This window comes from Oryx dammah, unplaced genomic scaffold, assembly GCF_014754425.2.
Source record: "Oryx dammah isolate SB20612 unplaced genomic scaffold, SCBI_Odam_1.1 HiC_scaffold_1, whole genome shotgun sequence".
NCBI lineage: Eukaryota > Metazoa > Chordata > Mammalia > Artiodactyla > Bovidae > Oryx > Oryx dammah.
The window spans coordinates 76,103,694-76,129,576 of record NW_024070185.1 but is presented as its reverse complement, the minus strand read 5'-3'; the positions used below and the strand labels follow the sequence as shown (position 1 = coordinate 76,129,576).

At 43.5% G+C, this 25,883-nt stretch overlaps 1 pseudogene; it reads left to right on the top strand.

Moving 5' to 3' along the window:
* LOC120851205 overlaps positions 1-25,644 on the top strand; it is a 45,931-nt pseudogene extending 20,287 nt beyond the window's left edge.
* The last annotated feature ends 239 nt before the right edge of the window (positions 25,645-25,883 follow it).

The window sequence follows — 25,883 nt, the reverse complement described above, 5'->3', positions numbered from 1 at the left end:
ACATCTGCATGTGCTTGGCATGCAATGAGGAGGACAATGAGGGAGACAGAGGAAGCAAGGTGACAACAAGCAAATTTGGAGGAAAAGCTGAGCTGAAAAGGGGGCAGAGAAATAGGATCCTGCCCAGAAGCAGAACAGGTTCCAGTAGCTTGCACTGCAACGTGCTTGGTTTGATCATCTCCAGCCGTCACCCGTTCACCTTGATGAGGTTGTTACCTCATTAGCAGTGTACCTGGGCCATGGCAGTCGTCTTGAGTCTGAAGACTCACATGGACTGCAGAGGGCCCTCAGACTGCATGGCCATGGGCATAGACAAGCACTCCACATCTGCAGAGATGCAGCTGGAAAAGGCTGAATGTTTCATTCATGGATAAAGGAATTTAAGTACAATAATATTGCAGTACCTGTGGCTTTGTCATCCACAGAAACCACAAACATTTTCATATTACAATGTCCAGATATCTAAAGATATTGATTCCTTTTCTATAACTTGGAGGTCATGGCTGTTAATTTCTCAGGTCTCAAATGATTAACAGATTTACCAACTAGATCTGTTATTTAATATATTATAATAATACAGGAATATATAAAATGACCCTAGTAATTTCACCAGACTGTCAGAGGGGTGCTCAGCAGAAAGTTAAACACACCCAATTTAAATGACAGTAACTCCTAAATTTCTGTCTTCAACTCTGACTCTGCTTAGCTCCAACCTTGTAAATTCAGTTACTTCTATGACTCTTCCACGTGGGTATCTAGTAGGCATCTCGGTATGAACAATAAAGACACAGCTTTGGGGCTGTGTTCTGGGATTTCACACTTGCTCCTCTCCCTCGCCTCAGAGTTCTTTCCATATCCTCCCAGTTGTTAAAGCCCCGTTTTATTGTATTTATTTATTTATTTATTGGCTGCTGCATGGCTTGCAGAATCTTAATTCCCCACCAGGGATTCAATCCCTGCTCCAACAGTGAAAGCACCTAGTCCTAACCACTGGACCACCAGGGAATTCCCCTGAATCCCAAATTCTAACACCAAGTTAGTGTACTCTGCCTTCACTTATCTCCAGAATATCTAAAATTCTCTAGTCAATAAGCTTTAGTAACAAAATAAGGGGACGGAGGACAAGATGTTTGGATGGCATCACTGACTCAATGAACATGAGTTTGAGCAAACTCCAGGAGATAGTGAAGAACAGGGAAGCCTGGTGTGCTGCAGTCCGTGTGGTCGAAAAGAGTCAGACACGACTGAGCGACTGAAAAACATCAACACAAAACAGTGATAAAGCCAGATCTCCCCCGGAAAAAAGCAAATGCATGCATGCTTAGTCAGTCGTGTCTAACTCTTTGCAACCCCATGGACTGCAACCCACCAGGCTCCTCTGTCCATGGGGATTCTCCAGGCAAGAATACTGGAGTGGGTTGCCATGCCCTCCTCCAGGGGATCTTCCCGACCCTGGGATCAAACCTGGGTCTCCCTCATTGCAGGCAGATTCTTTACCATCTGAGTCACCAGGGAAGGCCAGAAAAGCAAATGGATTCTTATATTTGGAGAAAGGGGTATAGTAGAATTGAATAACTAGGATGAACTTCTTCAGCAAAGTTCCAAACCAGAAATTTCCCCTAGTAGTTACTACAAATGATTTTTTTTTCCAGAGTTGAAAATCTCCTATTGTCTCTTCTTTAGAGATCTACCCTAGTACCTAGGGTGGGACAGATCAAGGAGGGGCAGAGTGGAAGACAGAAACAGATTCTTTAAAATGGGTTTATACACGCCCAGTCAGCAGGAGTCATTAAGGCACTCTCCTAGGTGAGCTGGGGAGAGAACTTGGGGTCTGGCCCCATACTGGGGGAAGAAGTACCAGAGATCATCTGCGGTTCCCATGGTAGGTACAAAGATCACAATTTCCTTTTCCTTTTCTGAAATGCTTATATTTGTATAACTCAACAAGTGTGCAATGGCTGTTGCACTGAATTAGCCCTGTGACCCTATTTGCAGGTTTATTCTTAGAGGTCAATCTGTTTTTTTAAAGATAAGAATTATAATTGATCTATTTTTGGTTACACTGTGTCTTGGTTGCTCCACTCAGGCTTTCTCTAATTGCAGCGAGAGGGGGCTGCTCTATCATTGCGGTGCACGGGCTTCTCATTGCAGTGGCTTCTCTTGCAGAGCACAGGATCATCTAGGTGCACGGGCTTTAGTAGTTCCAACACACCGGCTCAGTAGCTATGGCATGCAGGCTCTAGGGCTCGAAGGTTTCAGTAGTGGCCCACAGGCTTGAGTTGCCCAAGGCATATGGAATCTTCCCAGATCAGAGGTCTAACTCATGTTCCCTGCCTTGGCAGGTGGATTCCTATCCACTGTGCATGCCTGCTAAGTAGCTTCAGTTGTGTCCAACGCTTTGCAACCCTATGGACTATAGCCTGCCAGGCTCTTATACCATGACTTCCTCCAGGGGATCCTCCCGACCCAGAGATTGAACCCACATCTCATATCTCCTGCATTAGCAGGCAGATTCTTTACCACTAATGTCACCCAGAAAGCCCAACCAGGAAAGTCCTAAAAGATCAATCTTGTTTGGGATTAATTGTTAACAAGCAGCTCATTTAACAAGTGTTTCTTGGGAATTCACTGGCGGTGTTTAATTACCACAGGCCCCAATTCAATTCCTTGCCCCAGGAAGACCTGCAAGTGGTGCAGAGTGGCCCCCCAAAAAACTGTTTCTTGAGAAAAAAGAAAAAATAAAAAAAGAAAGAAAGAAATATAAAAAACAAAACAAAATAAAAAATAAAAACAAAAAGTGTTTCTTGAGAGGAAGAAAACTAACATTTACTGAGTGCCTACTCTGTTCCAGCCATCGTGTTGGGGGTTTTAAGTGTGTCATTCACTTAATCCTCATAATGAAATATCAGAGCTCTTGGGATTACCCTTGATCGGTTTTCATCCTCTTCACTCTACATGTCTATATATAGTCAACTCACATTTCTATCTCCAGCTTGATTTCTGAGAGCCACTATCAGAACTCACTCAAACTTTTCTCTGCCTCTCCACATCCACATGACCCATGGAAAATCTCAAATATTTCCAAGACCCTCCTGCCCATCCCACCTCACCTCAATAGACTCTGATATGGTCTATCTCAGTAAATGACAGTGAAATCAACTTCAAGGCTCTGTGTCTTTTTTTCAAATTGCCCCTCCCCATACCTTCTTCTTTAATGAAACTCTCCCAGTAGCTTCTGTGGTTCTTAGACTAGAATACAGATGCCTAAAGGGAATACTTCCAAGACTTTTGCTTTGTTTTCTCTCATTCTAGCCTCAAAGACCTTGAAGTTCTAGATTCCTTTCCAATCCAGGAACTTTATCACCTCCAGCCCCATAGAGATTTAACATGAGATTAGTCTCTAAGTTTTTTGCAGTTTAATACTTTAAAATGAGGCCTGAGCATTCATTCCTAGGCTCTAACATATGTCATAATTTAAACATATATATCGGAGAAGGCAATGGCACCCCACTCCAGTACTCTTGCCTGGAAAATCCCATGGATGAAGGAGCCTGGTAGGCTGCAGTCCATGGTGTCGGTAAGAGTCCGGCACGACTGAGCGACTTCACTTTCACTTTTCACTTTCATGCATTGGAGAAGGAAATGGCAACCCACTCCAGTGTTCTTGCCTGGAGAATCCCAGGGACGGGGGAGCCTGGTGGGCTGCTGTCTGTGGGGTCGCACAGAGTCAGACACGACTGAAGTGACTTAGCGTAGCAGTATATGTCTAATATATGTCATACCTTAGTCTCAAAGACATTTTATTATGACATCCCTTATTTGTGGAGTCTAAAAAGAAATGATACAAATGAACTTATTTACAAAACATAACCAGACTGACAGACCAGAGAATGAACTTATGTTTGCCAGGGCAAATTATGGGAACGGATAGTTAGGGAGTTTGGAATCGACATGTATACACTGCTATATTTGAAATGGGTAACCAACAAGGACCTACTGTATAGTGCAGGGAACTCTGCTCAATGTTATGTGGCAGCCTCAATAGGAGGGTAGTTTAGGGGAGAATGGATATATTTATATGTATGGCTGAGTTCCTTTGGTGTCTAACTGAAACTATCACAACATTGGTAATTGGCTATACTCCAAAGCAAAATAGAAATTGGGTTTAAAAAAAATAAAATGTAAAAGTTTTTACAAAGGTCCCCCCCCCCCAAAAAAAAGAAAAACAAATTTAAAAAGACATTTTAATTTGAGTACTCTGGTTTAGTTCAGTTCAGGTCAGTCCCTCAGTCGTGTACAACTCTTTGCGACCCCATGAATCACACCACGCCAGGCCTCCCTGTCCATCACCAACTGCCAGAGTCCACCCAAACTCATGTCCATCAAGTCGCTGATGCCATCCAGCCATCTCATCCTCGGTCGTCCCCTTCTCCTCCTGCCCCCAATCCCTCCCAACATCAGACTCTTTTCCAGTGAGTCAACTCTTCACATCAGGTGGCCAAAGTATTGGAGTTTCAGCTTTAGCATCAGTCCTTCCAATGAACACCCAGGACTGATCTCAATTAGGATGGACTGGTTGGATCTCCTTGCAGTCCAAGGGACTCTCAAGAGTCTTCTCCAACACCACAGTTCAAAAGCATCAATTCTTCAGAGCTCAGCTTTCTTCACAGTCCAGCTCTCACATCCATACATAAACAATGGAAAAACCATAGCCTTGACTAGACGGACCTTAGTAGGCAAAGGAATGTCTCTGCTTTTGAATATGCTCTCTAGGTTGGTCATAACTTTTCTTCCAAGTAGTAAGCGTCTTTTAATTTCATGGCTACAGTCACCATCTGCAGTGATTTTGGAACCCCCCAAAATAAAGTCTAACACTGTTTCTACTCTTTCCCCATCTATTTCCCATGAAGTGATGAGACCAGATGCCATGATCTTAGTTTTCTGAATGTTGAGCTTTAAGCCAACTTTGTCACTCTCCTCTTTCACTTTCATCAAGAGGCTTTTTAGTTCCTCTTCACTTTCTGCCATAAGGGTGGTGTCATCTGCGTATCTGAGGTTATTGAGATTTCTGCCAGCATTCTTGATTCCAGCTTGTGCTTCTTCCAGCCCAGCGTTTCTCATGATGTACTCTGCATATAAGTTAAATAAGCAGGATGACAATATACAGCCTTGACATACTCCTTTTACTGTTTTCCTCTACCAGTCTGTTGTTCCATGTCCAGTTCTAAATGTTGCTTCCTGACCTGCATACAGATTTCTCAAGAGGCAGGTCAGGTGGTCTGGTATTCCCATCTCTTTCAGAATTTTCCACAATTTATTGTGATCCACACAGTCAAAGGCTTTGGCATAGTCAATAAAGCAGAAATAGATGTTTTCCTGGAACTCTCTGGTTTTTTTGATGATCCAGCAGATGTTGGCAATTTGATCTCTGGTTCCTCTGCCTTTTCTAAAACCAGCTTGAACATCTGGAAGTTCACGGTTCACGTATTGCTGAAGCCCTTCCTCCCAAACACATCCACAAATGGGATAACAGTACAAATATAAAATTCTGCAACTCACTTTATTTTTCACCATACTCTGCAGAATCCTTTTATATCATAAGTCCTTATAGACATGCCTTATTCTAACTTCTACTTATTCTCTCCTGGTACGAAATACCATAATTCACCATTTCTCCTATAAACCATTCTAATGTTTTTCTCTTAATAAGTCATCATGAATACATTTGACCATCTATCCTTTGAGATTTGTGTATTTCTGTAAGACAGATTCTTATACGTGTAATGTTGGGTCATATGAAATGTGAATTTTTAAAATGTTTATCTGTTCTGTTTGGCTGCCCCAAACCAAAGTCGAGAGTTGGAGGAAGTATTAGAGGGCATGGGGTCAATTCTGCTTTATAACAGAGGAGGAATCTTGGAACAGAAAGGTGACACACGGAGATCAGAACAGGGTTAGGATGAGCACAGGTTAGAGATACTGATTTGGAAAGTGTCACAAAGGTAGGGGCAGGGGGGAACTGGGAATCTAGAGAAAGATGATGTCTAACGAAGCAATCGCTCCCACCCCAGGGGAAGCAGAAGGACAGTAGCAATTGGAATGAAGAGAATCAGGCTGGAGAGAAGGTCAAGGAAAGTGTAGCACCATCAACAGAGCCAGGGGCCAGAGAACTTAAAGAGAATGAGACTTATGGAAAGACTCTTGGGTTTGGCCAGGAGGTTTTTTTTGGTTTTTTTGGTAGAGTGGTTTGGTCGGATACTTATCAATGATGTGTTCGAGATTTCAACACAGAAACAAGTACCACTTATTGCCTATGTTCTTTTAAAGCCCTTTAACCCACCCAAGATAGACAGTGAGGAGCCAGGGTCACCCAGCTGGTGAGGGGCTGAAGCCTGTTTTCTACACTGCCACATTCCCCTGCCTCCCGCACCACAGGAAACTGCTTGTCTCTCCTGAATCACAAGATCTGACTTCCAAACATGTTGAGTCCGCAAGTCTTCCCCTATCCCCTTCTAAGGGCTTATGGGGTGTCCCGAACACTCACTTAATGCCCAGGTACCACCCACCCAGCCTGCCTCACAGACCATGCCCAGCAGGACATGCCCACTCTGGGCCACATTCACAAACTCCCACAGACCTGTGAGCCAGGCTGACCTGGAGCCCCTGATTGGCTCATTGCTTGTATCTAGTGCCTGCCAGGCACCCTGCTTACTAAAGGCATGATGAATGATCGCTATAAGAATTATTAGAAAATGTCTCCTTTCTGGTTCATTATTTTGCACATTCATTCAAAAAACTCACTCGATTCTTAATAGTAAGAGGCAGTCCCACCTCCCATTGATGGAGAACTTGTGGAGGTCTCTGCCTACTGCTAGGCTCAGAGGAGAAACATCTGAAAAGACACAGCCTTAGCATCCAAGGATTTCAGAGACTAGCAAAAGATTTAAGAAAAGTAGATAATCACCGCAAAGTGCATTTAGCTCTGGATACAATACCACTTTGCTAATCTTGTTAATCCTCACAGCCTCAAATAAATATGTAACAGAAATCAGTAGTACAAATGAAATTAAGCAAACTCCACATGTGAGTTTTAAAATTCTCCATATAGCCCCTTCACTCCTTTTTTTAATGTTAAAAAATATTTATTTGGCTGTGTCAGGTCTTAAATTGTGGCAGGCAGGATCTTTGTTGTGTCATATGGGATCTTTCATTGCAGCACATGACTCTCCAGGTGTGGCCTGTGGGCTTAGTTGCTCTATAGCATGCGGGATCTTAGTTCCCTGACCACGGATTGAACCTGTGTCCACTGCACTGGCAGGTGAATTCTTAACCACTGGACCACCTTTTACTCCCTTTTTGCTTAGAGTAATTGGTTGCCCAGATCTCTGCATCTAAACTTTTCTTCCTTCCATTGATCTTGCTCTGGTTCTCTATACATAGAGCAAGTATGCTGCCTTGTGCAAATCATTAATGATGCTGAAAGTCAATGCAGTATAAAATGAAAGCGCAGTATAAGAGGGGTGTGAAAGTTGGAGGTGGGTAAGTAGGTGGGTGTACCTGAGAGTAGGTAGATTCCAGAAGCCTGGCCCATGTCACCTGGGGAAGCCAAAAAGGCATCACAAAGGAGGAGGCCCTTGAAGGGGAGAAGCTTGAAGTGCGGGGTGAGTTTTGCCTTGTGAATTACAAGTGGACAGTAAATGAAGAAGTGAGGGTGCGGGGGTGATGTTCCATACAGAGAAATCACATGTGCAAAGCATGACCTCAAAGGACCTGTAGCCTGACCTCAAGGAGTTCAGCCTGGCTGATCATGTTGTCGAGAGATGAAAGACAATCCCTTCTTGGGGGACAAGGACCAAGACTTTACCTATTTGGCTTAGGTGTTTTATTTCCCCTGTGAGCAATGGGGAGCCATTGTGGAATATTGGATGAAATGTCACATGTGAAATACTTCTTGGGCAGTCACATGAAGATGAACTATTGTAGAAAAGAACTAGAGGCAAGAAGTTAGCAAAAAGTTATGGCTATACTTTAGGTGAGAGGAGGTGATTGTCTGAACTGAGCAGGTACTAAAGGTGATTGAGTGTAAGATGTGAGAATAAACTTTCCCCCAAAGTTCTGACTTGGGAAGCAGAGTGAATGGCAGTGCCACATACAGATAGATGGAAGGAGATGGGAAAGGGAACCTGTTTGGGTGGTTGGTTTCAGGGTTGGTCACACGGAGTTGGTAGTGCCTATGAGACAGCCGAGTGGAGATGATTGCAAATATGGGTGTGGAGCATCTGCCCTCTGCAAATCTGGACTTTCTTTGCTTCCTTTGGGGGCTTCACAGGTAGAACTAGTGGTAATGAACCTGCCTGCCAATGTGAGAGACATAAGAGATCCAGGTTCTTCATATCCTCCTTCTCTCTCTCTCCACTAGTTCTTATGGGATTATGGATCTTTAAGAATGATTCTGAAAGCTCAAGGTGATTTCTCCAGAACTGCATGTGTGGATGTGTGCATAAGCAAAATCCTTCTGTGTTTTTCCCTGATTCTCACAGAAGAACCATTCTCATAACACTTCTGTTAAACTGTCCTACAGTTTAACTCAATTCTGATATTGTCTACCTGGAGACAGCATCAAATCCCATAGGTTAAGGGCTCAGTCCTTCAAGACCTCCCACCCTCCCATTTCAGATGTCAATCTTGAGTCCATGATGTCACCTGTGCTTCTGATCAGTACAGGTTCCCATGGCACTTTTATCAGGTTGGATTAATTAGAAAAATCCCAAGAGTCTCCATGAATTGATCTTTCTGGCAACCAGCCTTCATCCTGGAGCCACCCAGGAGCCCACCCAGAGTTGCCTAAGTAGAACAAAAGTTGCTCTTCATGTTCAGGAATTTACAAGAGTTTCAGGAGCTCTGTGCTTGGAAGGGGGAAGGAAGACCAAATATGTTCAGTTCAGTTCAGTCGCTCAGTCATGTCCGACTCTTTGTGACCCCATGAATCGCAGCACACCAGGCCTCCCTGTCCATCACCAACTCCCGGAGTTCACTCAGAGTCACGTCCATCAAGTCAGTTGTGCCATCCAGCCATCTCATCCTCGGTCATCCCCTTCTCCTCCTGCCCCCAATCCCTCCCAGCATCAAAGTCTTCTCCAATGAGTCAACTCTTCGTATGAGGTGGCCAAAGTACTGGAGTGTATGTGTTACTATAAATCACCATATCACAACTTGCATGCAGAATGTTTGGATGACTTCTAGAGAATCCATTCAGAGAAAGTCTGTAAATCAGTAAATCATACATGTGGCAGAAGCCCTGGGGACACTAATTCCCCACAGGTGGGTGGAGGAAGGGAAGTGACAAAGGCAACTAAGAGGAAGTGGCCAAGGGAGGAGGAGTACAAGGAAAGGGCAGCGGAAGTTCGGGGTAACTGCAATCAAAGTGGGCCAGGGTTCAGCATCACAATAAGGATTGCCCAGGGCTTATGGATTTGCAGTGAGGAGTCACTGGTGACCTCATTGGATGAGGCTCCTATAGTGTGATCAGGCTCAAGATGTGGAGAAGTGACCTGCAGAGGAAGTGGATTTAAGGAATGTAACCATTTCTTTCATTAAGGGTCTGTTCAGATCTGAGGTCATTATCCACAGATTGGCTTTGAGTGCCCTGCACATCTGAAATGCTTTTACCAGTGACAAACAACCAGTAGCCTAGATATTTATTTAGACAGTTCAAGTCTCTTGAGAAATGAAAGTTGGGCCTAAGAATAGAACATTTTGAGGAAAGAGTGAGGAGATCTGAGAAGGCAGTGAGTAGAGAAGAAAAAATAAAATGAACAAAAAGAATTGTGAGTTGATCTATGTGGATTGTTGGAGGATGGAGGGCATGAAAAGAGCTCACCCAACTGGAAAGGTATCTTGAAACCATATAATCAGTGGTAAGTTTATTACAGGGTAACCCCCAAGGTGGGATTGGGTGGACCATGACCTAGAAGCATTCACAGATGCACTCCACATCCCCAGGGGCCATTGAGACAATTTTATAGTTAACCTCAGGTATGGGGGTAAGTGGGCTTCCCTGGTGGCTCAGTGGTAAAGAATCTACCTGCCAACAGGAGATGCAGGAGATATGGGTTCAATTCTTGGGTCAGGAAGATACCCTGGAGGAGGAGGAAATGGCAACCAGCTCCAGTATTCTTGCCTAGGAAATCCCATGGACAGAGAAGCATGCTATAGTCTGTGGGGTAACAAAAGGGTCAGACGCGATTTAGTGACTGAAAACAACAATGAGGGTAAGGGCTTGGAAATAGGGTGTGTGTTCTTGAGTCAAGATAACTGAATGGGTATCTAGTCTCATGGGTGCCAGGAATACATTCTCAAAGGTCTTCATCATTGTTAGGGGACTATCAGAGCATAAAAGCCACCTGGTCCTGATGATTAATAAACAATATCTATTATCTACAAAGCCATTGACAACAGAGAAGTGATTCACTGCACAGCACATTTCTGGGTAGGGTCAGCAGAAAGATAGGGAGGACTATTTGGGCCCAAGATGGTGTCCATTATGCTAACAGCCACACATGGGTTCACATTTTTTTTCCTTTAGAGACTAAAATTTGAGTTATTTTCTATTTTACACATGAAATCAGAAATTAATAAATTTGTTGGGTAAAGTCATTTCACTTAGAGACAATAGACACATAAGATATGACAGTTTCCTGTCAGCAAAGAGAGCAGAAATGTGTTTGGCTTTAATTAAAGGATAAAAAAATTATTACTCAGCTTTAAAAATATACATGCATTTAAATAACCCACATCTGCAGTGAGGCTAATCCACTGCACATGGAGGTTATAATTTGAAAATGGATGAAAGAGCCACAGAAAACTTTAAAAAAAAAAGAAGAAGAAGAAAGAAAAAACCTCATTGTACAGAAGAGTGTGAAAAAACAGCCTTGTGCCTTGGTTCTTGGAATTAATGCTTCCTGTTTATGAATTACTAATTCTTCTTGGAACCATATGGAAAGTCCCTTTTTTATTGTGTGTCACTGTGTGGACTCAAACAAATGCCTGAGCACCCACACTTCAGAGTTTGTCTCCACTTCTTACTCATGATCTGGATCTCCTGATCCACTCCATATTATCAGGCTCACTTCACAGGAGTCTTGGGGCCTTAGCAGAACTTCTTTGATCAAGACTGCAAACTTTCTGTGCACTTAGAAAATCCTATGTATCCTTTTTTTGATCAATTTATAATTATTTATATCTATATTCTTAGCTATAACAACAGTACAGTTAATACTTCTATGATAGTTCAACCATTAGCTGAAATGCTTTTCTTACCAATTCAGTCAATCTTTATAACATATGAATAAAGAAAGACGGGCTGAATCGATAGGCGACAGAGCTAGAAATGAGCCCAGATAATCTGGTTGTTAACCGCAACCACCTTGTTCTAACCTAAATACTCAACACCCAGAAAGTGCAAGAGTAGAATAAAAAACAACCATGTCCCCACCAAGCAAAACTAACAACTTTCAATCCAGTTTGCTTTATAACATTTCTTTGTTAAAGAACCCAAATAATGCACAGAGATAGCCAACTCTGTTGTCAAGGGACCCCACGGCCACTGAGCAGCCTTGCTCGTCTTGCTCTGAGACAATCACTGTCATAAATTTAATGCTATTCTTCCAATCTGATCTGTAGTGATGCCACAGGCACTTTCAAGTAAACCAATGCCCTCTATTATTACCTGTTTGCTACCTGTTTAAGGAACTCTAGACTTCAAAGCCTCCCCACTAAAAAACCCTACACTGTTTCAGTCAGTCAGTTCAGTCACTCAGTCATGCCTGACTCTCTGCGACCCCATGAATCACACCACGCCACGTCTCCCTATCCATCACCAACTCCCGGAGTTCACTCAAACTCATGTCCATCAACTCAGTGATGCCATGCAACCATCTCATCCTCTGTTGTCCCCTTCTCCTGCTGTCCCCAATCCCTCCCAGCATCAGACTCTTTTCCAATGAGTCACCTCTTCACATGGTGTGGCCAAAATATTGAAGTTTCAGCTTTAGCATCAGTTCTTCCAATGAACACCCAGGACTGATCTTTAGGATGAACTGGTTGGATCTCCTTGCAGTCCAAGGGACTCTCAAGAGTCTTCTCCAACACCACAGTTCAAAAGCATCAATTCTTCGGAGCTCAGCTTTCTTCACAGTCCAACTCTCACATCCACACATGACCACTGGAGAAACCATAGCCTTGACTAGATGGACCTTTGTTGGAAAAGTAATATCTCTGCTTTTGAATATGCTCTCTAGGTTGGTCATAACTTTTCTTCCAAGTAGTAAGCGTCTTTTAATTTCATGGCTGAAATCACCATCTGCAGTGATTTTGGAGTCCAAAAACATAAAGTCTGACATTGTTTCCACTGTTTCCCCATCTATTTCCCATGAAGTGATGGGACTAGATACCATGATCTTCGTTTTCTAAATGTTGAGCTTTAAGCCAACTTTTTCACTCTCCTCTTTCACTTTCATCAAGAGGCTTTTTAACTCCTCTTCACTTTCTGCCATGAGGGTGGTGTCATCTGCATATCTGAAGTTATTGAGATTTCTCCTGGCAATCTTGATTCCAGCTTGTGCTTCCTCCAGCCCAGTGTTTCTCATGATGTACTCTGCATATAAGTTAAATTAGCAGGATGACAATTTACAGCCTTGACGTACTCCTTTTCCTATTTGGAACCAGTCTGTTGTTCCATGTCCAGTTCTAACTGTTGCTTCCTGACCTGCATACAGGTTTCTCAAGATACAGGTCAGGTGGTCTGGTATTCCCATCTCTTTCAGAATTTTCCACAGTGTATTGTGATCCACACAGTCTAAGGCTTTGACATAGTCAATAAAAGCAGAAATAGATGTTTTTCTGGAACTCTCTTGCTTTTTCCATGATCCAGCAGATGTTGGCAATTTGATCTCTGGTTCCTCTGCCTTTTCTAAAATCAGCTTGAACATCTGGAAGTTCATGGTTCACATATTGTTGAAGCCCGGCTTGGAGAATTTTGAGCATTACTTTACTATTGTGTGAGATGAGTGCAATTGTGCAGTAGTTTGAGCATTCTTTGGCATTGCCTTTCTTTGGGATTGGAATGAAAACTGACCTTTTCCAGTCCTGTGGCCACTGCTGACTTTTCCAAATTTGCTAGCATATTGAGTGCAGCACTTTCACAGCATCATCTCTCAGGATTTGAAATAGCTCAATTGAATTCCATCACCTCCACCAGCTTTGTTCATAGTGATGCTTTCTAAGGCCCACTTGACTTCACATTCCAGAATGTTTGGCTCTAGGTGAGTGATCACACCATCGTGATTATCTTGGTCATGAAGATCTTTTTTGTACAGTTCTTCTGTGTATTCTTGCCACCTCTTCTTAATATCTTCTGCTTCTCTTAGGTCCATACCATTTCTGTCCTTTATCGAGCCCATCTTTGCATGAAACGTTCCCTTGGTATCTCTAATTTTCTTGATGAGATCTCTAGTCTTTCCCATTCTGTTGCTTTCCTCTATTTCTTTGCATTGATCACTGAGGAAGGCTTTCTTATCTCTTCTTGCTATTCTTTGGAACTCTGCATTCAGATGCTTATATCTTTCCTTTTCTCCTTTGCTTTTCGCTTCTCTTCTTTTCACAGCTATTTGTAAGGCCTCCCCAGACAGCCATTTTGCTTTTTTGCATTTCTTTTCCATGCAGATGGTCTTGATCCCTGTCTCCTGTACAATGTCACGAACCTCTGTCCAGAGTTCATCAGGCACTCTGTCTCTCAGATCTAGTCCCTTAAACCTATTTCTCACTTCCACTGTATAATCATAAGGGATTTGATTTAGGTCATACCTCAATGGTCTAGTGGTCTTCCCCACTTTCTTCAATTTAGGTCTGAATTTGACCATAAGGAGTTCATGATCTAAGCGACAGTCAGCTCCCTTGTCAGTACAGTTCAGTTCAGTTCAGTCGCTCAGTCGTTTCCAACTCTTTGCGACCCCATGAATCACACCACACCAGGCCTTCCTGTCCATCACCATCTCCCAGAGTTCACTCAGACTCACGTCCATTGAGTCCGTGATGCCATCCAGCCATCTCATCCTCGGTCGTCCCCTTCTCCTCCTGCCCCCAATCCCTCCCAGCATCAGAGTCTTTTCCAATGAGTCAATTCTTCACATGAGGTGGCCAAAGTACTGGAGTTTCAGCTTTAGCATCATTCCTTCCAAAGAAGTCCCAGGGTTGATCTCCTTCAGAATGGACTGGTTGGATCTCCTTGCAGTCCAAGGGACTCTCAAGAGTCTTCTCCAACACCACAGTTCAAAAGCATCAATTCTTCCACACTCAGCCTTCACAGTCCAACTCTCACATCCATCCATGACCACAGGAAAAACCATAGCCTTGACTAGACGGACCTTAGTCAGCAAAGTAATGTCTCTGCTTTTGAATATACTATCTAGGTTGGTCATAACTTTTCTTCCAAGGAGTAAGCGTCTTTTAATTTCATGGCTGCAGTCACCATCTGCAGTGATTTTGGAGCCCAAAAAAATAAAGTCTGGACACTGTTTCTACTGTTTCCCCATCTATTTCCCATGAAGTGATGGGACCAGATGCCATGATCTTCATTTTCTGAATGTTGAGCCAACTTTTTCACTCTCCTCTTTCCCTTTCATCAAGAGGCTTTTTAGCTCCTCTTCACTTTCTGCCATAAGGGTGGTGTCATCTGCATATCTGAGGTTATTGATACACTTGTTTATTCTTGAACCAGGGATTGAGATAAAGCCTACTCAGAGCTACAAGAACTAATGAGGCTCCATCTGGAGAAGTTTTAATGCTGAAGCCAGATGGTTATTGTTGTTTAGTGCCTAAGTCATGTCTGAGTCTTTTCAATCCTGTGAGCTGCAGCACGCCAGGCATCCGTGTCCTACACTGTCTCCCAGAGTTTGCTCAAACTCGTGTCCATTGGGTCGATGATGCCATCTAACCATTTCATCCTCTGTTGCCCACTACTCCTCTTGCCTTCTTTTCCAGTGAGTCGGCTCTTCACATCAGGTGGCCAAAGTATTGGAGCTTCTGCTTCAGCAACAGTCATCCCAATGAATATTCAGGACTGATTTCCTTTAGAATTGACTGGTTTGATCTCCTTGCAGTCCAAGGGACTCTCAAGAGTCTTCTCCAATACCACAATTGAAAAGTATCAATTCTTCGGTGCTCAGTCTTCTTTCCAGTCCAACTTTCACATCCAGATTATGTGCAGAATATTCAGATTGGACAGGGGAGAAGCAAAGAGTGCCTTTACAGAAGCTGGCTTCTGTCTCTGCCCCTAAGGCAAGAGCTCAAGGCAAAATTCTTGGATTGGTCTCTGGGTCCTTCTCTTGGTTTTAGGCCCCACAAATTAAGACAGGGATCTTTGTTTTGTTCACTGATAACACTTAAGTGTCTAGAATAGTGTCTAGTTCATGACAGGCTCTCAATAAATGTTTAGGAACTGGAGATGCCAAAAGCAGAAGAGGAACAGTGGGGAAAACTCAAGTCTTCAAGGCAGACAGCATAGATTGGTTGTCTGGCTCCAGCAGGTTCTAGCTCTGTGACCTGGGGCATGGTGTCTAACTTCTGAGGTCCTTGTGAGTCTATAGACCTGGACAGGGAAGGTGTTCCACCATGGTTCACTGGGGGGACAAAGGAATTCTGCCTGGAGCACCCATTGCCCTGTCTCTGCTGTCTGCCAAGGCTGTACTCAGGCTCCACTCCCTGATCACCTCCTGAGACCTCAGTACTGACAGGCTCCTTTGTAATCAGCTGCCCTCATTTAGGAGGAACAAAGAGAGGCAGGGATTGGAATCTGAATTTCTGTTTACTTCCTGTGACTAAACTGCACAGGGAGAGTCATGGGAAAAACCCAGTCTGCTATGGCTAGTGACGGGCACTGCACGGATTTACAAAGTCCTTACTCAACTTTGACGTTTCCCTGACTCAAATCAACCTTGAATGGAGACAAGTAAATGTAGCCTTTCCACAGGACCTGAGCCCCATGTTTTACGGAAACATTCAATATCCAAGCTGATAAGTTTGTAAGGATTTTTGAACAATTAAACTAATATTTATCAAATATTTACTATATCTGAGGCACTGTTATAGGTCCTGGAGTTCCATCAATGAACAAAAACAAAGGTCTCTGCCGTAACAGAGCTTATGGTCTATCAGGCAAGCGGATGATTGGTGTGGTCAATAAGTACATTTTACTGTTTTGTTAAGTGACGGTGCCACGGAATTTTTATTCTGGAACAAGAATTATGATCAAAACAGATTTAAAAGATTTAGTGAACAAATATTTGTTCACTAAATCCTGAAAAGAGCAGAATCAGGGCAGCCCTCAGTTTTATTTTAGAAGATGTTAAGAAAAATAAGATCAGTGTCCTGCCCACTGACTGGGAAAAATCACTTTTATCTTACATGCATGTGTCCCAGGTTTTAAATCACAATCATGCTGAACAACATTTTAATACCCTGTTTTGTGTCATCTTTCTTCCCCACATGGCACACATTTAAGGTCCCCTTCACCCTGCCCACCTCTGTTCCCAGGCTCATGGTGAGAAAATTGAGGGTCAGAGTCTCTGAGCAACTGACTCACTCAGGTTCTACAAGGAGATTATTAATGGAAGAATCTGGAACTTGGGTCCTGACACTTTAATGGGTTCTAGAAAATTCTGAGAGAGATGGGAATACCAGACCACCTGACCTGCCTCTTGAGAAATCTGTATGCAGGTCAGGAAGCAATAGTTAGAACTGGACATGGAACAACAGACTGGTGCCAAATAGGAAAAGGAGTACATCAAGGCTGTATATTGTCACTCTGCTTATTTAACTTATATGCAGAGTACATCATGAGAAACGCTGGACTGGAAGAAACACAAGCTGGAATCAAGATTGCCAGGAGAAATCTCAATAACCTCAGATATATAGATGACACCACCCTTATGGCAGAAAGTGAAGAGGAGCTAAAAAGCCTCTTGATGAAAGTGAAAGAGGAGAGTGAAAAAGTTGGCTTAAAGCTCAACATTCAGAAAACAAAGATCATGGCATCCGGTCCCATCACTTCATGGGAAATAGATGGGGAAACAGTGGAAACAATGGCAGACTTTATTTTGGGGGGCTCCAAAATCACTGCAGATGGTGACTGCAGCCATGAAATTAAAAGACACTTACTCCTTGGAAGAAAAGTTATGACCAACCTAGATAGTATATTCAAAAGCAGAGACATTACTTTGCTGACTAAGGTCCGTCTAGTCAAGGCTATGGTTTTTCCTGTGGTCATGGATGGATGTGAGAGTTGGACTGTGAAGAGGCTGAGCACCGAAGAATTGATGCTTTTGAACTGTGGTGTTGGAGAAGACTCTTGAGAGTCCCTTGGACTGCAAGGAGATCCAGCCAGTCCATTCTGAAGGAGATCAACCCTGGAATTTCTTTGGAAGGAATGATGCTAAAGCTGAAACTCCAGTCCTTTGGCCACCTCATGTGAAGAGTTGACTCATTGGAAAAGACTGATGCTGGGAGGGATTGGGGGCAGGAGGAGAAGGGGACGACCGAGGATGAGATGGCTGGATGGCATCACGGACTCAATGGACGTGAGTCTGAGTGAACTCTGGGAGATGGTGATGGACAGGGAGGCCTGGTGTGGTGTGATTCATGGGGTCGCAAAGAGTCAGACACAACTGAGCGACTTAAATGAACTGAAACTTACCCAACTGGAAGTCTAGAATCCCATGGGCTGGACTGGGATGAGGGCAGGAGAGGGGAGATTATACACAGACATATACAGAAAATTCAACAAGAATAGCTAATTTATTGAGTCTTGAAAGTGTCAGGCTCTGGTCCAACAATTTCACAAATATTAAAAACCCTAAGTGGTCTAAGAAATTGAGTCTCTGAGGGATAGCCTACCCTGCTCAAGAACTCAGCCTTGAAGAGGGAAGCTTGGGTTAGAACCAGGTAATCTAACTCTAGGGCTTTCCAGGTGGCTCAATGGTAAAGAATCTGATTCCCAGTGCAGCAGACACAGGTTCGATCCCTGGGTCAGGAAGATCCCCTGGAGTAGGGAATGGCAACTTACTGCAGTATTCTTGCCTGGGAAATCCCATGGGTAGAGGAGTCTAGCAGGCTACAGTCCATGGGGTGGCAAAAGAGGCAGCTTCTGTTTTAGCAACTAAACAACAACCTAACTTTAGAGCTTTTAAGAAAAGAAACACCAAGACATCCATACGCAAAAACAGAAATGTTGTATACTTCACATTGTCCCACTTCAGAAGCTCATAATATCTGGTGGACCCACTTAAAACAAACTGTCTGTTTGGACTGAGATTGGCCTGATTTTTTTTTTAATTTATTTATTTTAGTTGGAGGCTAATCACTTTACAATATTGTAGTGGTTTTTGCCATACATTGATATGAATCAGCCATGGGTTTACATGTGTTCCCCATCCTGAACCCCCTCTCCCACCTCCCTCCCCATCCAATCCCTCTGGGTGATCCCAGTGAACCAACCCCGAGCACCCTGTCTCATGCATCGAACCTAGACTGGCGATCTGTTTCACATATGATAATATACATGTTTCAATGCTATTCTCTCAGATCATCCCACCCTCACTTTCTCCCACAGAGTCCAAAAGACTGTTCTATACATTTGTGTCTCTTTTTCTGTATCACATATAGGGTTATCGTTACCATCTTTCTAAATTCAATATATATGCATTTTTATACTGTATTGGAGTTTTTCTTTCTGGCCTACTTCCCTCTGTATAATAGGCTCCAGTTTCATCCACCTCATTAGAACCGATTCAAATGTATTCTTTTTAATGCCTGAATAATACTCCATAGTGTATATGTACTGCAGCTTTCTTATCGATTCATCTGCTGATGGACATCTAGGTTGATTCCATGTCCTGGCTATTATAAACAGTGCTGCAATGAACATTGGGGTACACGTGTCTCTTCCAATTCTGGTTTCCTCGGTGTGTATGCCCAGCAGTGGGATTGCTGGGTCATATGGCAGTTCTATTTCCAGTTGTTTAAGGAATCTCCACAGTGTTCTCTATAGTGGCTGTACTAGTTTGCATTCCCACCAACATTGTAAGAGGGTTCCCTTTTCTCCACACCCTCTCCAGCATTTATTGCTTGTAGACTTTTAGATCGCAGCCATTCTGACTGGCATGGAGTGGTACCTCATTGTGGTTTTGATTTGCATTTCTCTGATAACGAGTGATGTTGAGCATCTTTTCATGTGTTTGCTAGCCATCTGTATGTCTTCTTTGGAGAAAGGTCTGTTTAGTTCTTTGTGGCCTGATCTCTTTCTTCTGCCATTTCACTATGCCCCATGCCAGTGTGTCACCTGTGTCCCACGAGCTTGACTCCATAGAGTATCCAGCACCCCACCTACTGTCCACTCACTTATTTAAGACCAACTGATCATCTTTGCTCAAGAGGTCTCCTAATAAGGCTTTTCAAATCCTGTCATTCCATTGTATAAAATGTAGCTTCTCATCAACTGGGGCTATTTTGTTACCTTGAAATGCTGTTCCTATTGGATGATATAAATGCTTACTTTTCTCCATAACTTTCACAGTAAGGAATTAAATTTGCTTAAGTGGTTACAAGCATGAGGGGATTTTTCTAGAGTTTTCTTTTTAAGAATGGTTATGGACTCACGAATTTTTGTAGACGTGATATGGTTCCACTGTAGTAAACATTGCCCTTTTGGATGTTAAAATCGTCTTAATTTTGATTACTTTTGAAGCCCTTTTCAGATCATGTTTAGATGCAACCTCAGGTTTAAAAACGTCCTTGTTTCTAGAAGTCATAGGCGCACCTGTCTGGTTCTTTTCAGGGAAATGCTATTTAGAAGCCTTCCGAGCCCCTATATAGCCATGCTGCCTCTGCACTCCCTCCAGGCCAGGCCCTGTGCCCTGTGATACCCTAGACAGTCAGCACCTTCAAGAAGACTGGATGGTCCCAGGCAGCTCACCTGAGGAGCTGAGAGTCGAACTGTGAGAATGAAGCAGTCCAGGGACTGCTCCAAGTTCAAGTGAAAAAGTCTCCAAAGCCAGAACAGAGCCGCAAAGCCCTGGCAGATTTGTGAGCAAGGTAGAGAGTAGAGCAAAATGAGGCAGATGAGGGCTAGGCATTCTCCCGGTTCCTCCACTGGCAGAACAGTGATGAACAGTATCTCAGTACCTGCAATTCTCACTAGAGACACTGAGAATAAGATTTCTTTTTTTTTCTTTTCATAATTAAAATTTGTATTGAATGAATGAGTGAAAGCTACCCAGAATGACTGGTTTTGATGACTGTTAAATCAGGCGGCGGCTGCTGCTGCTAAGTCACTTCAGTCGTGTCTGACTCTGTGCGACCCCATAGATGGCAGCCCATAAGGCTCCCCCATCCCTGGGATTCTCCAGGCAAGAACACTGGAGTGGGTAGCCATTTCCTTCTCCAATGCATGAAAGTGAAAAGTGAAAGTGAAGTCACTCAGTTGTGTCCGACTCTTAGCAACCCCATGGACTGCATTCAACAGGCTCCTCCATCCATGGGATTTTCCAGGCAAGAGTACTGGAGTGGGTTACCATTGCCTTCTCCGTTAAATCAGGCTAATGAATCCTAATAAAGCAATTGGTAAGTAAGAAACTAAAGTTAACAGAAAAACTCAGAAACAGAGGTTTTCTTGCTTATTTTTACATAGTTTTCTGTGTTTGTGATTGTTCCACTACATATGTAGGACATTGTCCTTTCCTGCACAGTAGATTGAACAGACTTAAATACCAGTATTTCCCTGTGTTCCCAAATAATGCTGCAACTTCCAGATGTTCTACCAACTACTCTAAGAGCCCTGACACTATCTCAGGCTTCCGCCAAAATGTGAAATAACTGGGTAATGATGGATGAGGCTGAAAATATGAGCTCAAGGTGTGTTTTAAACATTTACTTTTAGAATTAGAGCAACTTTTAAGGGCCACTTACAACTTTGGGGGTACACTCTTAAATTTTTAAAGTTCAATATCACCCACATCCAAGGTAAGAGAAACCCAAGTAAGATGGTAGGTGTTGCAAGAGGGCATCAGAGGGCAGACACACTGAAACCATACTCACAGAAAACTAGTCAATCTAATCACACTAGGACCACAGCCTTGTCTAACTCAGTGAAACTAAGCCATGCCCTGTGGGGCCACCCAAGACGGGCGGGCATGGTGGAGAGGTCAGACACAATGTAGTCCACTGGAGAAGGGGAAGGCAAACCACTTCAGTATTCTTGCTTTGAGAACCCCATAAACAGTACGAAAAGGCAAAATGATAGGATACTGAAAGAGGAACTCCCCAGGTCAGTAGGTGCCCAACATGCTACTGGAGATGAGTGGAGAAATAACTCCAGAAAGAATGAAGGGATGGAGTCAAAGCAAAAACAATACCCAGGTGTGGATGTGACCGGTGATAGAAGCAAGGTCCAATGCTGTAAAGAGCAATATTGCATAGGAACCTGGAATGTCAGGTCCATGAATCAAGGCAAATTGGAAGTGGTCAAACAGGAGATGGCAAGAGTGAATGTCGACATTCTAGGAATCAGCGAACTAAAATGGACTGGAATGGGTGAATTTAACTCAGATGACCATTATATCTACTACTGCGGGCAGGAATCCCTCAGAAGAAATGGAGTAGCCATCATGGTCAACAAAAGAGTCCAAAATGCAGTACTTGGATGCAATTTCAAAAATGACAAAATGATCTCTACTCGTTTCCAAGGCAAACCGTTCAATATCACAGTAATCCAAGTCTATGCCCCAACCAGTAACGCTGAAGAAGCTGAAGTTGAATGGTTCTATGAGGACCTACAAGACCTTTTAGAACTAACACCCAAAAAAGATGTCCTTTTCATTATAGGGGACTGGAATGAAAAAGTAGGAGGTCAAGAAACACCTGCCATAACAGGTAAATTTGGCCTTGGAATACAGAATGAAGCAGGGCAAAGACTAATAGAGTTTTGCCAAAAAAATGCACTGGTCATAGCAAACACCCTCTTCCAACAACACAAGAGAAGACTCTACACATGGACACCACCAGATGGTCAACACCGAAATCAGATTGATTATATTCTTTGCAGCCAGAGATAGAGAAGCTCTATACAGTCAACAAAAACAAGACCAGGAGCTGACTGTGGCTCAGGTCATGAACTCCTTATTGCCAAATTCAGACTTAAATTGAATGAAATAGGGAAAGCCACTAGACCATTCAAGTATGACCTAAATCAAATCCCTTATGATTATACAGTGCAAGTGAGAAATAGATTTAAGGGAGTAGATCTGATAGATAGAGTGCCTGATGAACTCTGGACAGAGGTTCGTGACATTGTACAGGAGACAGGGATCAAGACCATCTGCATGGAAAAGAAATGCAAAAAAGCAAAATGGCTGTCTGGGGAGGCCTTACAAATAGTTGTGAAAAGAAGAGAAGCAAAAATCAGAGGAGAAAAGGAAAGATATAAGCATCTGAATGCAGAGTTCCAAAGAATAGCAAGAAGAGATAAGAAAGCCTTCCTCAGTGATTGATGCAAAGAAATAGAGGAAAACAACAGAATGGGAAAGACTAGGGATCTCTTCAAGAAAATTAGAGATACCAAGGGAACATTTCATGCAAAGATAGGCTCGATAAAAGACAGAAATGGTATGGACCTAAGAGAAGCAGAAGATATTAAGAAGAGGTGGCAAGAATACACAGAAGAACTGTACAAAAAAGATCTTCATGACCAAGATAATCACGATGGTGTGATCACTCACCTAGAGCCAGACATCCTGGAATGTGAAGTCAAATGGGCCTTAGAAAACATCACTACGAACAAAGCTAGTGGAGGTGATGGAATTCAGTTGAGCTATTTCAAATCCTGAAAGATGATGCTGTGAAAGTGCTGCACTCAATATGCTAGCAAATTTGGAAAAGTCAGCAGTGGCCACAGGACTGGAAAAGGTCAGTTTTCATTCCAATCCCAAAGAAAGGCAATGCCAAAGAATGCTCAAACTACTGTGCAATTGTACTCATCTCACATGCTAGTAAAGTAATGCTCAAAATACTCCAAGCCAGGCTTCAGCAATATGTGAACCGTGAACTTCCAGATGTTCAAGCTGATTTTAGAAAAGGCAGAGCAATCAAATTGCCAACATCTGCTGGATCATGGAAAAAGCAAGAGAGTTCCAGAAAAACATCTATTTCTGCTTTATTGACTATGCCAAAGCCTTTGACAGTGTGGATCACAATACACTGTGGAAAATTCTGAAAGAGATGGGAATACCAGACCACCTGATATGCCTCTTGAGAGACCTATATACAGGTCAGGAAGCAACAGTTAGAACTGGACATGGAACAACAGACTGGTTCCAAATAGGAAAAGGAGTACGTCAAGGCTGTATATTGTCACCCTGCTTATTTAACTTATATGCAGAGTACATCATAAGAAACGCTGGACTGGAAGAAGCACAAGCTGGAATGAAGATTGCCAGGAGAAATCTCAATAACCTGAGATATGCAGATGACACCACCCTTATGGCAGAAAGTGAAGAGGAACTAAAAAGCCTCTTGATGAAAGTGAAAGAAGAGAGTGAAAAGGTTGCCTTAAAGCTCAACATTCAGAAAACAAAGATCATGGCATCTGGTCCCATCACTTCATGGGAAATAGATGCAGAAACAGTGGAAATAGTGTCCAACTTTATTTTTGGGGGCTCCAAAATCACTGCAGATGGTGATTTCAGCCATGAAATTAAAAGACGCTTACTCCTTGGAAGAAAAGTTATGATCAACCTAGATAGCATATTCAAAAGCAGAGACATTACTTTTCCAACAAAGGTCCGTCTAGTCAAGGCTATGGTTTTTCCAGTGGTCATGTATGGATGTGAGAGTTGGACTGTGAAGAAAGCTGAGCGCCAAAGAATTGATGCTTTTGAACTGTGGTGTTGGAGAAAACTCTTGACTCCCTTGGACTGCAAGGAGATCCAATCAGTCCATTCTGAAGGAGATCAGCCCTGGGATTTCTTTGGAAGGAATGATCCTGAAGCTGAAACTCCAGTACTTTGGCCACCTCATGCGAAGAGTTGACTCATTGGAAAAGACTGATGCTGGGAGGGATTGGGGGCAGGAGGAGAAGGGGACGACATAGGATGAGATGACAGGATGGGATCACTGACTCGATGGACGTGAGTCTGAGTGAACTCCGGGTGTTGGTGATAGACAGGGAGACCTGGTGTGCTGCGATTCATGGGGTGGCAAAGAGTCGGACACAACTGAGTGACTGAACTGAACTGAACTGACAATTACTTGGAGCATCTCTATTATTCTAAGTCACATAACTTGACCTAGAAATGACAAGTTTTACTGGTTTAAAGATATACTATGTAAGAGAAAACCCCCTTTCCAAAAATCTTAATCTTTTTAAGTAGCAGAATCTTTGCTGTTGTTAATAAGTCCATCCCAGCTCTGCACATAAATAGTAAAATATGTTTGGAATCTGTATTTAACCACATGGGGGGGAGGCGGGGAGGAAATACATGGAGTAACGTAGTTTCAGAGATGTAAAAAATACAAATTAGGGTTTCTGAGGAGTTCTCTGGATGTCCAGTTGTTAGGATTCCATGCTTTCACTGCTGAGGATGCAGGTTCAATCCCTGATTAAGGAACTAAGTAAGAATCTGCAAAGCTGTGTGGCACAGCCAAATAAATATGAGTTTCTCGGGCAGAGAGCAGCCAGGCCAGGGTGGGGTTTGAGGGGAGGGGGTTGCACTGTATGTTCTGGTGACACCTGGCTGTCTGTTGTCCCCAGCCCCACAGATCTACTTCCTCAAAGGGGGATATGAGATCTTTTAACTGGAATATCCTGAGCATTGCATGGACATAATACTTATTTCACAAGACAAGGTTGAAGGTAAGAGAGCCCTCAATAGACAGAGTGGGAACCAGTGCTCACATCAGCTATTGGCCAGCTGTTGAACACGGCAGCCCTGTTACAGTCCTTCTGTTCCTCAACCTTGGAAACGCCTGCCATGCATCCAAGTGTGTTATCCTCACCAATCTGCATTTCACAGCCCCACTGAATGTCTCCTACAGATCTACGAGGCCCGCCCAGCCCATCTGCACTACAAAGGGGTCCCTGCAGAAGACAGTCCCAAGTCTGACATTAGCTCCCACTTTCAAGAAGCCATAGGCTTCACAGAATGTCAGGGAAAGAAAGGAAAGGCCCTGGTCCACCTTGAAGCTGGGCTCCTCCATTCACCCACCATCTGCAAGGTTAACCTCACAAAGACCAAGCAGTTCTGCCTGAAGGAGGCCTTCAATCCCATCAAGAAGAGGAGGAGTGACCTCTTCCTCTTTGGCCTCCCAGGCCAGCTCCTGCACTATGGCTCTGAGATCCTGCCTTCCGAGCCACCCCCCAGCTCCCTCCTGCGGAGGGGAGGCAGTCAGTTCTTCATTCATGGCCGTCTCACCATCACTGAGCCCTGTCCTGCAGGGCTCCCACTGCATGTGCCCTAGCTCCATGCTGGTACCAGTGCTGACCCTCCTCAGGGTCTCAGAGCTCAGCAGGAGCCCACAGCCACAGCATTGTCGTGCTAGGACTGGGTTGAGGCACCAGCCCAGCCAGGAACAACTGTGGTTTTGTTTTCTAAACTCACGGATATTTCAGACCTGTACAACACTGAAAACCTCAGGTTTTCATGTCATACTATCCCCGTGGAACAGTGAGTGGTCACCAGGCTTGCAAATGAGCTTTACGGACTTCAGGGATAGGTTATCAGGACTGAAGGCAGGCCCAGCCGTTATGAGAACCCTGGGCCTCCAGACGTCCTGTCCTT